The sequence below is a fragment of the Abramis brama genome (genome assembly GCF_963993115.1).
Source record: "Abramis brama genome assembly, chromosome: 22".
Classification (NCBI taxonomy): Eukaryota; Metazoa; Chordata; class Actinopteri; order Cypriniformes; family Leuciscidae; genus Abramis; species Abramis brama.
Genome location: NC_139984.1, coordinates 17,105,467 through 17,117,944, shown reverse-complemented (window position 1 = coordinate 17,117,944; position 12,478 = coordinate 17,105,467). Strand labels below are relative to the sequence as shown.

Here is a 12,478-nt window from a genome sequence, read left to right as displayed (position 1 = left end):
GGATTGTATGCATTATTTTTCGCTGAATATATTTATCTCAGATCTTGAGGGTAACTGCTGTGATGAGTCTCCAAAATTAAGTAACCACTTAATTGGCAGCATCCAAGAGGTGAAAACAATGTTGCGTGTCACAGTGCTAATAGGCATTAACATGTTTATAAATAACCGATTGCATATAGAGCTTTATTTGTGACTCATTGATTGTGATTTCCCTCCACTAGTGTTATGGAGACTATAGTATGTAATGTTTCCACACTGATAACAAGCCATTTGAAAAATGTGAACTCGCTAGCATATGTTCGTCACAGAGGCTCTCCACTCTGTCTAGCTCAAGGTTGCCAGCACTTACTCATGTTATACCCCTTTTCAGGTGAGTCTACGTAATTGGGCTAAGTACTCCAAATGACAGCCGTCTCACTAAAGATGCATATCCTCCCATCCAAAAGGGTTAAATCTGTCTGATCTGGGGACTCTCACAAAGGTGGCAATGAAATCAAGTCAAGACAAGCAACCAGACAAGATTAAATTCCCAGCTGAGGTTTCCAAGATGCCTATGAACGTCACTCCATCTTTTTACAGTGACTGACGATTTTGGCTTAAAATTACATTAGACCTGATCAAAACAAATGAAACATCTTAGACTGTGCAAGACACCCATTCACTGTTATACTGACATAATGGTGCATTGAATTCATATAAAAGAACCCCAGAGTCCGCTGATATCCCGAATGTCAGCATCATTATATGTGTTTCTACTGGATGAAGCTCTGAATCATTTCAGCCCTTATCCTGGGTTCTATTACCTCCAGCCTCTCAACAAATTACGCCACTTATGAGAGTAATGGGCTTGGTTGTGAATTCCACTGCTGAATTTGGCGACTGATAGGTGCTGAAGGTTAGAAAGATGTACAGGGTTTGCCGAACAGGAAACCCATATGGGCCAAAAAAGTGCTATTATTAGGGGAAAGGAACTCTGTGCAAGCATTACTCCCGGCCAGTTGCCCGAAATTTACCTGTTCATATCTGATAATACTCGTGACGAAACCAGCTCAACCTGGATATTGTAACATCTCGCAAGGTATTAGGTGTCGACATCTGTATAGGTGCCATACAGATGTCTGTTTAGAGAGGCATCGTTTGTCAGTCCCCAGGAGGAAGCAACACTCCTAGTGGACCCAGGGGGCATCCACAATCCAGTGGGCCAATCTCTCTTTTTGTCTGGAGACAGCTCTCCCTGCTGTACCCCAAAACCGACAAAGAGCTGCTCAGAGTGTCTTAAGCTCTCTGTGCGGTCCAAGTACACACGCAGGGCACATATTGGACATAGCAACGATAAGGCTGGGTCTGCCTTGTCATGAGGAAGCACTTGCAGGTTCACCACCTGATCCCTAAAAGGAGTAGTGTGAACCTTGGGCACGTACCCAAGCCGTGAGAGTATGCTGGCCAAACTCCAGGCATGTTTCGCTGACAGAAGACTCCTGCAGGTTCTCAACCCTGTTGATGGAAGTGAGCACAGTCAGCCATCTACAATGAGAGGGTGCTTAACTCGACTGACTCTAGAAGGTTCAACTGGGAGCTCTATGTAGGACCATCAAGTCTATAGAGAGGTCCCAGGAGGGAATAAGGTGCAGCCACCTAGTTTTTCACAAAAATCTCCTACCCATGTAATGATCAGGCTCAAGACTGTTTAGCATCAGCGTGGAGCCAGTCTCTGACTACAGGATGCTAAGGCAGCACCACCTTTTTCTTGGAGGACTTAACCTCTTGGTGCCTCTTGAGGAACCTCTTTTTCAGCATGAGTTTTCCTAAGGACTTACCGCCCACTGCATTGTGTTGTGCCGCTATAGCAGCCACATGCACTTTTAGGGTGGAGGGGACAGCCACTTCTCCAACCTCTTCTGCAGGAATGAAGCACTGATCTAACTACCCATCCGCAAAGAGACGGCACTTTGAAGCATATAGCCACCTCGTGGAGTGTTTCAGAGGTCTGGGTGTGGGTGCCAAATTGTGCCCTGTCCCTGAGAAGAAAGATTCTCCCTCATTTCGGTGGGGGTGGAGGTGGGTTGGGTTGGGGCTGTCTGTCGTCAGGAGCTTCAGGTGGGCTAGTACGGCGCAAACAACATAACCTGTTCTTTGTCCCCCCTGATTTTGTACAATGTCCATGCAAACAGGTTTACTGGGGAAAACACAGATTTGTGCCAGCATGTCTGTACCAAGAGGGGTCTCAGTCAGCGAATACCACAGCGGGCAGTGGGAGGATTCCTGGGGGAGCTACCAGGTCTAACTGTGCTTCTCCAAATCAACTCTGAATGACCACCTGGGAATGGAGTCTCCACTCTCCCTGAAGTGTCACCCATTGTGACAGCACATCCGCTGCGCGATTGAGTTTGCCTGGGATATGAGTGGCCCGCAGTGACTTAAAGGGGTCATATAATGCCATTTTTGTACAAGCTAATATGATTCTTTAGGGTCTAAATTAAAAGTTTGTAATATACTTTAATTAAAAATTCTCATTAGTATTGTAAGAAAACACTAATTTTACCTGGTCAAAAACAGCCCTGTTTTCAGCACGCCATTTAAGTGCATGTGTCTTTAAATGATAATGAGCTTTGCTCACCCCGCCCCTCTGTTCTGTGCGTACACCGTAACACAATAACACAATAACCATAACGCGTTGTTCATTATAAACGTGGGATTATGAATTATATTGAGAACGTTGTACATAAAAAACATGCCGTAATGTACCCTTAGTGTAAACCTTAGTCGCATTCATCGTGAAGCGTGCAGCAAGCGATTTGCAAAGATTAATATAAATATTAATATAAAGGTTAATAAAACGTTACACTCACTTCTTCTTCTGGAGGTGCAGCAGGAACACGAATAGTTGGTACCGATCCTTTTTTCAGGAGCAGCTTCTTAGCAAAACCAGCTTTACTGATCCTCGTTTATAAAGCAGTCTGGTGTGTGAAATGATTCACGCAAACATGAAAGCATTGACGTTGATCGTGGGGAATATTCCCTTCGAAAACAAACTCAGCCACTGCGTCTTCAGCGGTTCGGATTTAGGAACATCAAAATGATGCTGTGTTCGTTATTACACCCAAGAACAGAACACCACAATCGCTTAGACGCCATTCTGCTCATAGACAGTGCTCCAGGCAGCGTATCAACAATGACCGCGCTGGTCCGCGCGGAGTATGATTGACAGCTCGCTCACGAGCGAGGGCGGGTCTGTGTTGAAACGCTGCTGTCAATCAACAATCGTGGGTCCGACCGTGTGACGTCAAACGGTCGAACGGCTTGATTTGAGATGGGGGAAAACATATTAGAAGATTAAAAAAAAAACACTGGATGGATTTTTATCATTATATGATGGTTGTGTACAGGCACTGCCAACACACATTTCAGTACAATCAACTTGTAAAAGTGCATGTACCATTATATGACCCCTTTAAGACACTGCTGACTCCAAAGAAGGAGATGGCAGGCGAGGTGTGACATGCAACGTGAGCATAAACCACCTTGGTGATTTACTGTATATACTATTGCCGCTGTGCTGTTCGTCCCGACTGACATATGCTTACCCTGGATCAACAGCTGAAACCTCCACAGAGCCAGCAATACAGCCAGTAACTCGAGACAGTTGATGTGCCAACGAAGTCGAGGTCCTGTCCAGGCACTGGACGTTGCATATAGATTCTGCATGCACGTTGCATGTAGACGTGTCTGGACACTTGTTCTAAGGGAATCATACTATATCATAGTACGATTGTGAATTCACAAAGACTGTGATTCAATTAAATAAATACATGCCCTGCGGGTTTAATATATGCACTTTAATTATTTACATGCATGTAGGTTACAAGCAGAGCGGCTCTGTCAGGTTCGGTCAGGGCTAAACACCCTCAAACGCAAGCAAGAGCACCCTCAGTTGATACTGTAATAATATATTGGCGAAACAGATTTGGCAAATGCTCCAGTGCATATTTCTGTTTGCGAGCTTGAGAATGTCAAATGTATCTATGTACAACGTGTTTTTGCAGTGGTGAGCAATGTGGCCAATCACAGACATAGTTATTGATCTCTTGAACGCAATGGCCAATCAGAGGTGTTTAAGTTAGTCAGAATCCACTTACCGCTCAAAATGCCAGAGTTTTAAAATGCCTGAGTTATGCAGGTTTGCGAAACATCTCATTAACAAACAAGGTGTAGACAAGTAAGAGATTTATTGTGCATTGTTGGCAGCTTCAGTGATTATAACGGAACTTTGTGAGATGACGATGAACTGACAAAATGACAGCTTTTAAGTGATTGTAAAGGAAGCGGTCTTGACTCGCTTTCGAAGCTACAGCCTATAAAATCCAATGATTAAAACCATTGTTTTTCATCCTGCTAAGATGTCCAGCGGTCAACTGCACGCTGCAAAGTTTCGCAAGTGACATTTACATATGAATGCTGGATTCAATCTGCAAGGGACAGAAATATGACGTTAAAATAGCAATGCATTAAAGCAATACAAATGCAGACTAATAGATTACTAGAAAAATATATTCATAGCAAAATATTTTTGAAATTCTATTCCAGTTATAGGTACAAGTGATGACTTAAATAATCTTAAATGTCTCACTGTACACTGCTGTGGTGGAGCTGTTGTTTAGCCTACATCTGCACTGTACTAGATCACCCTCAGAAATTTCAGAAGCATCCTCAGTGATTTGATTCTGGAACTGGGCCTGGGCTTCGTTCACAGTAAATGCTGCTCCACATGAACTGTTATCATTCACATGTGTGGAGTGTGTCTCAGACTCCTTCTCTGCATATGCTGTGAGTTTGGGTTGCTTATAACGTTCATCTGGGAATGCAGTGTGCACCATTTCATCAGATTTGTAAGGTCAATTATTTATAAACCTACACCAACACACGAGAATACATCAATACGTTTCTAAATATGCAAACTTCATCCCGTTTTCAAAATAAAAGTTTAAATCCTTGTTCTGAGTTTGCATGTTTTTATGTCCACATATTCTTGTTCATGAAATTACAATAGCTGTAGAATTTCTATCATAATGAAGTGGCCAAATATTAAAGACTAAGTAAATATTTGAATCAAATGTTGTTTGGCCAATATTAAAGGCCCACTAAAGTGCCTTGGAACGCACATTCCATGTAATTTCCACTGAAACAGGAAGCTAAAGTTGGGACATATTGAATGGCTCCTCCCCCTTCTCAAATAGCCAATAGCATTTAGTTTACCTCACAGACTGCAAGTCAGTTGTCGGTACTTGACAGCACCATGGAACCAAATCCGAGCGCTGATGAAATGTTGGATTCAATAGTAGAGGTGTGAATAAATTCTAGCCATTTCAGTCCTAACCAAGCAACCGAACACACATCTCCAACCAGTGGTGTAATTTTGTTTTACAAAGTGGGTGGGATAGGTGTGTGTGGGGGAGGAGGTTACTATACAATGCTAAGATATGTACAATATACTTATGTACAATATATAAAAATAACATTACGATGTCCAGAAATCAATTTCAATAGTACAATGGGTTTAATTTGTCATTTAATGAGATCTACTAAAAAAAGCTAAAAAAAATAACATTTTGATTTTAGGGGGCTTTTAAACAAGGATTTGATCTGCTGTAAAGTCTAACAACATCAGGCCATTAGCACCCTCTGCAGGCATTTGTTACAATGCATAATGTACAATGTACATAAGATGATTGTTTATATTATGTATTTTAACAGTTTTGTTATATTAAACCATATGACTACTTGTTTTTTATACTTTATTTGAACCAAATATGATCACTTTATTGTAATTATATATGTGTTTTAAGTCATTTTAAAGGCTTAGGTCTTTGCTTTGGTTTATTTTTATTACCACAAAAAAAGTATTTTATGTATTACTCGAATAATCATAAAAATAATCGACCAATTACTTGATTACCAAAATAATCGTTAGTGACAGCCCTACTCCTATGCATCGACCCAAACGGAGTAACCGTCAATGGGGATGCCATACGCCCCAGGAGCCTCTGAAACTGTTGCAGTGAGACCGCAGTTTTCTGTCTGAATAAGTTCAGGCTGTTCAGCCTAAACTTTCCACGTTCTGCAATGAGACTTGCCATCATAGTAACTGAGTCCAACTTCACACAGAGAAAAAGAGAGAGTTCTACAGCATGGAGAGCTTGCTATTTCTCACTTGACCTGAAGCCCCGACCGGCTGAGTGTCTAAGCACCAGGTCCCTGTGCACACGCAAAAAATCTCGAGAGTGCGCTAGAACTAGCCAGTCGTCGAAGATATTTGAGAATGCGAATACCCACTTTCCTTAGCGGGGGCAAAGGCAGTCTCCATGCCTTTTGTGAAGACGTGAGGTAACGGGGACAGCCTGTAGGGGAGGACCTTGTACTGATATGCTCGTCCCCTAAGGGACAACTGCAGGGACAGTCTGTACAGAGGGAGAAACGAGAGATGAGAGTACATGTCTTGTAACCAATCTTGATGGTGAACGCAGATTAAAATGCATTTTTGGAAGAACCTGTGAAGCGTGTTCTGGCATTAAAAAGATACCTTCCACGACTATGCTCCTTGTGCTCCACTAGGAAGAAAGTAACTGGGGCGGAGCGGCGCTCCAAGCCCAGAAACCAATAATCTAATCGTGAACGCTCGGGGCAGGAGGAATCCACTCGAGCCCGATGTTTGTGGTAGCCCGGGCAAGCACAGCAGCCATCTCAGGATCAGACTCAGTCTGTGCAACCACCTGTTGGTGGGGCCCATGTAAGTCATCCACATCAGAAGGCAAAAACAAACCCTCAACCGAGGTGACTTTCTGCTTAGAAAAGCAGGGATGTCACAAGACAAACAACCACAAAGTTCCCAATATCATGCTCTTGATATGTGTGCATGTACTATCCACAAAAGCTGTTCCAGCCTGGGCATGGCCCAAACTGCAGCCAACTGATGGAGATGGGTGTCGACCACATACAGAAATACATGCACGATAAAGCATCTTTAAAAAGACGCTCTTTGTCCGTGTTTGCTCTTTTAGAAGAAGTCTCTCTTTTACAGAGAAACTCTCTTGTTAGAGAATATTCTCTTTTGGAAATTTCTCTTTCTAGTTGCTCATTAAAGCACCCTGCAGGGGAACTCTTTTTCACTTATCTATGCGTATGGGAGAGAGAACCGTTGAAATGCATCGTAGAAATCCAACAAAGCTTCTAGGCAGAGGTGAATGGAGAAAGAATCACAGATGCGTCTTCTCGGCCCCAAAGAAAAAATTAATGAGTGGATGCAAGCCATCTCCTTTTATTCCCATATGCCCAGGGGAGTGGCATGCAAAGTCAACTCCTTTCCTGAAGTATTAGAGGTGTTTGAGGCTCCCAAGTGCAACCACTAGTGTCACTGCACAACGTTGAAGTGATTGACAGATATAGCAGGTAAGGTATAGCAGGTACACTGTAAAAAAAAACAAAAAAACTGCAAATTGCTATAGTAAAAACCTGTTAATTGGTTTATTGTAAGTTACTATACCATACATGTGTAATTTTAAATTATTTTTGCATTACATTTTTACTGTAAAATACTTTCAAATTTATTTATCTTTTTGCAAGTAAAAACTACAGATTGCCATAACATTTAATGTAAAATAAAACAGTATAAGGACATTCCCAGAAGATCCAAAACATCACATATGAACATATTTTATATAAATAGTTTTGCTTCTCATTTTTGTTATCAGTATGTACATTAGGGCATTCTGTGTGACATTTTATGTTATTTAGTTAATGTTTGTTGCATTATTTCAGCATCATGTATGTTTTGCATCTTTTATTTTTGTGTGTATGACAAAGTGCACAGTCTATATAGGAATATTAGCCATGTTTTATATACAGGTCAATTATGATTAACTCTAATTCATCATGTGGCTTTCTGTTATTGATAGTCCAGGTAGGCTTGGTATGTAAGATTATATAATTTAATGAAATATAGGCCTGGTTTCACAGACAAGGCTTAAGCCTAGTCCCAGACTAAAATGTAGGCTATGTTTGAGCTGTCTTAACTGAAAGCAACTTGCACTGACATAACTTAAAATATGTCACTACCATTGTTTTGTCTCAAGAAACACACCAGTTATGATCTTTTCTAAGTCAGGTTTATAAAAGATACTTGAATGTCCTAATTTAACTAAGGCCTAGCTTAATCTAAGCCCTGTCTGTGAAACCAGAGGATAAGGTTTTAAGTAAAATATACACACACCAGCCACTTTATTAGGTACACCTGTTCAACTGTTTGTTAACACGAATATCTAAGCCTCTCTCACAAAACTTTGAACCTTGAAGCAGATGGGCTACACAGCAGAAGACCACAACGGGTGCCACTCCTGACAGCTAAGAATAGGAAACTGAGGCTACAATTCACACAAGAGCATCAAAATTGGACAATAGAAGATTGGAAAAATTGTTGCCTGATGAGTCTTGATTTCTGCTGCAACATTCAGATGGTAGGGACTGAATTTGATGTAAACAACATGAAAGCATGGATCCATCCTGCCTTGCACCAATGGTTCAGGCTGCTGGTGGTGTAATAGTGTAGGGATATTTTTTGGCACACTTTTGGCCCCTTAGTACCAATTGAGCATCATTTAAACACCACAGCCTTCCCGAGTATTGTTGCAGACCATGTCATTGTCCATCCCTGATGGCTATACTTCAGCAGGATAATGCGCCATCCCAGCTAACAAAAATATGTTCTTAGAATGTTTTGCTAACATTCCCATTAGCTTATGAAAACGTAATTTCTGAATGTTTTTTAAACGTTGAAAACGTCCAGTTTTTTTAATGTATAAAGAACATTATAAAACCATTCCAGAAACATTATTTCAGGGAAGTTTTTTACTAACTTTTACATATTGTTAGTGAAAGATATGGGAACGTTCCCTGTTAGCTGGGATGTCACAAAGCTCAAATCATCTCAAACTGGTTTCTTGAACACGTCAATGAGTCACTACACTCAAATGGCCTCCACAGTCGCCAGATCCCAATCCAATAGAGCGCCTCCTCTGGTAAGTGGTGGAATGGGAGATTCTCATCATGGATGTGGAGCTGACAAATCTGCAGCAACTACATGATGTTAAAATGTCAATGTGGACCAAAATCTCTAAGGAATGTTTCCAGCACTTTGTTGAATCTATGCAATGAAACATTAAGGCAGTTCTGAAGGCAAAAACGTGTCCAACCCATTACTAGCAAGGTGTACCCAATAAAGTGGCCGATGAGTGTACAATATGCCATCCTGCAATAACTGAAACATTGTCACCACATTTATTATGGTGAACTCCTGGCAACCACAGCTGCTTTTTGGTAAATTTAACAGGATATTTTTTACACTGTAGTCAGAGCACTCCGACTGCATTACCCAAGTTTGAGTCCTGGCTCAGGGTCCTTTCCTGATCTTATTCTCCTCTCTTATCCACTATCCTATACAAATAATGGCAGAAAGGACAAAATATAACTTCAAAAAAAGAGAAAAGAAATAAAAAGGCCAAAAAACATCCTGGCAGAGATTACTACTCTACCCCGTAGCTGATCCCTGTTTCATTCTTGTAATGCAATCCCACATCCACACTACCAACTTCTTTTTGTTTTGTTTGTTTATTTTTATTGCTAATCCACTGTGGCCCATTTGCCATTCCACTCAACCTCCATTTTTTGGCACATTCTGAATTGGAGTCGGTCATGGCCATTAACCGTTTATTACAGATCTGTTCTGAGGCTTAGTATTTGTGAAATCCTGTAAATGAGTGTTAGCTAGGAATTCCAGCATCATGCTGCTATGTGTTAAAAGGATGTGCAAAATTTCTGTCGAGTTCACAGCTCACCTGTGGGTGCGTCTGTCACTTTCACAAACACCTCTCTGGCTGCAAAGGCTATTTAAGTGTGGCACGGGGTAAAACGTTCTCCGTTTCAGCAGCTACGACCTGCAGCTGAAAGCTCTAGAAGGTTCGACAGTGATCTTTGCATCCTCAAACAGCAAGGCAGGATGTTACTGACCAGAAATACTGCCATCAAATAGATGGGCTCTGCATATAAATGTTAAACACATACCAAATCCCTAATTTTCATGATTTCATTTCAACGTTTAGCTTAAATGTTAATATAATAAAGATCTCAGATGTAATTCATCTAATGTTTTCCGTCTACAAAGCATTGGATTTCTTTCAGTGTGTCTAGCAATTGACAGAACCGATTAATAAAGAACTTGATGTGCCACAGAGGGCAGGCATGTCTTCAATGGGCTAATAATAATAATAATAATAATAAGAGCAGAGGTTTTAAACAGGGATATGTTATTCTACTGTAGTGATGGCACCATAGTGGGTTTGCCAATTTTTGATTAATTAAATTAAATTTTGTAAAAAATAAAAAATAAATAAAATATGACATGATGATGATCAAATAAAACCTCAATATTTAAACAACTTCGACCAAAAGTAAAATGCAGTAATGAGTATTTTAATGCCTTCGCAATGTAAACACCATAGCCCTTTGCATGAATAAGGTTGAAGACCTCTGGTTATTATGAATGACTGAAAACAATAATAAACATTATTGACAGAGCACTACATGCGTGGGATTCCAAAAATACAATGGTTTGAAAAACATACATTTGAATTAGTGTAACAAAACCATTTTTATTTCCATTGGAGTTGCACCTGTTTTGGAAAAGTCAGTAACTTTATTTTAAAAATTAAAAATGTCATCAAAATGTCAGTGTGTGCTTGTGGATATTTTATTATGTATTCAGAACACACACGCATACAGACTTTTGAATCTATTATTGAAACCTTCACATAAATGTTTTATACTATTATAACCTACACTACCCCTAAAACAGGTTGACTTTATTAGAAGGAAATCTTTTGAGCCTTTCAAATAGCCTTTTCAAACCCACTTAAAATGTACTTGGTTTTCAACATGTTAAACATGTTATGTCACTATTATTGTGAGGTCATTTCATTTGGCCCTCTAGTATAGCAAAGCTGTATACGCAGGCTTTACTGACCCTGAATTTCTCTCAGCCCTAAACAAGCACTCTCGAGTTAAGCCCACTTGTACAATAAATGGATGAATATCTCACAACATGACAATAGGAAAAAATGCGACAAGAACAAAAAAGAGCCATGAGTAATAATGAACACTAAGCACAAAACAAGTTGATAAACCCATTAGGGAATGATGTCATAGTATGTGCCTTATTAATAATTCATTTGTTATTTCAAAGCCGTCTCCGCTTTGATTTTCATGGCTTTTTATCGTTACATTACTCGGCACTATCACCTGCTCTTAAAACAGTTTCGAAAATCTCACGCCACGATGCAACGTCGCTAATCGCAAAGCTCAACTGTTTCTCTTGCGCTCTCACTCTTCTTTCTTTCTTTTTTAAAGGGTATCCAGAAAATCACGTGTTAAACAACTTTTCGGTGTAAATGCGGTCAAGGCTCTAATTAGGCTAGGCTACTACAGGAATAATTAAAACACGCAACACTTGAGGCAATCGCGCGCAGAGAAACAGCATCAACCTCACACGTTCACCGACAGGTAGATGTTTATTCGGCATCTTCACGGCTGCTTCCCTCACAAACTCTATCGCGATCTGTAAACTTGAACGTGGGTCGAAATGAAAGAAATCATGATGTCCTAGTTTGTTTCAACAGATGTTCCGCCTGTTTTGCGGTGCTATTCGATAAAGAGGAAACGCTTTAGAGGAAAGACATAAAACAAAAATCAAAGACAATATACCAAAAGATCTAAAGTTGTTTTACCTGCTCGGATTGGCACAGAGTACGCACGGGATGGATGAGGAAATCCAAACTTTGAAGACTGCGAGCCCTTGATCGGCTGTTAATGGCTCGTTTATGAGAGACGCATTAGATCGGCGCAGTTCTGACAAGACTATATGCGAGCAATGCTGCTGTCTATCCCTCCCTCCCTCTCTCGTTCTCTCTTCCCCAGAGAAATAAATAATCTCTGCTTTCATCTGGATCACTGAATCTCTCCCTCCCTCCCTCCAGTTTGCGCTCTCTCTCTCTCTCTCTCATACACACACACACACACAGACGTTTCCATTGACTTCTATTGTTTATACAGTCTTGATATTTTCTCATAAACCCTCGCACAAACATTTCTACATTTTTAGATCATAATAGAACAAATGTTTAATATGCCATTTTACTTTTGAGCACTGACCGGTCCCCACAACGGATGAGATTTTAGAGCCTATTTTTGCTTGCAGCCAGAGCCATTACTGAAATTCACAGGGCCCGGGACTACATATTATGGACCTTCTCTTCCCTGGACCAAATTAGTTGGCTATACTCTATTGAACCTTATTGGGCCCCTTAATCAGTGGGCCCCCGCAATCTAGCAGAGCCTTCATAAAAATAAATAAATCCATAAATCAATAAAAAGCAAT

General features: G+C 40.6%; 1 protein-coding gene across 2 annotated transcripts in view; it reads right to left on the bottom strand.

Moving 5' to 3' along the window:
* The window catches only part of camkvl (CaM kinase-like vesicle-associated, like), a 44,256-nt gene extending 32,240 nt beyond the window's left edge, over nucleotides 1–12,016 (bottom strand). Inside the window, exon 1 of one of the 2 annotated variants that reach the window (XM_084098184.1) lies at nucleotides 11,829–12,016. The gene's annotated coding sequence lies outside the window, so the exon portion shown is untranslated. The remainder of the gene's footprint in view (nucleotides 1–11,828) is intronic. The other variant, XM_084098185.1, reaches the window with a different exon arrangement.
* Between the last annotated feature and the right edge of the window lie 462 nt (nucleotides 12,017–12,478).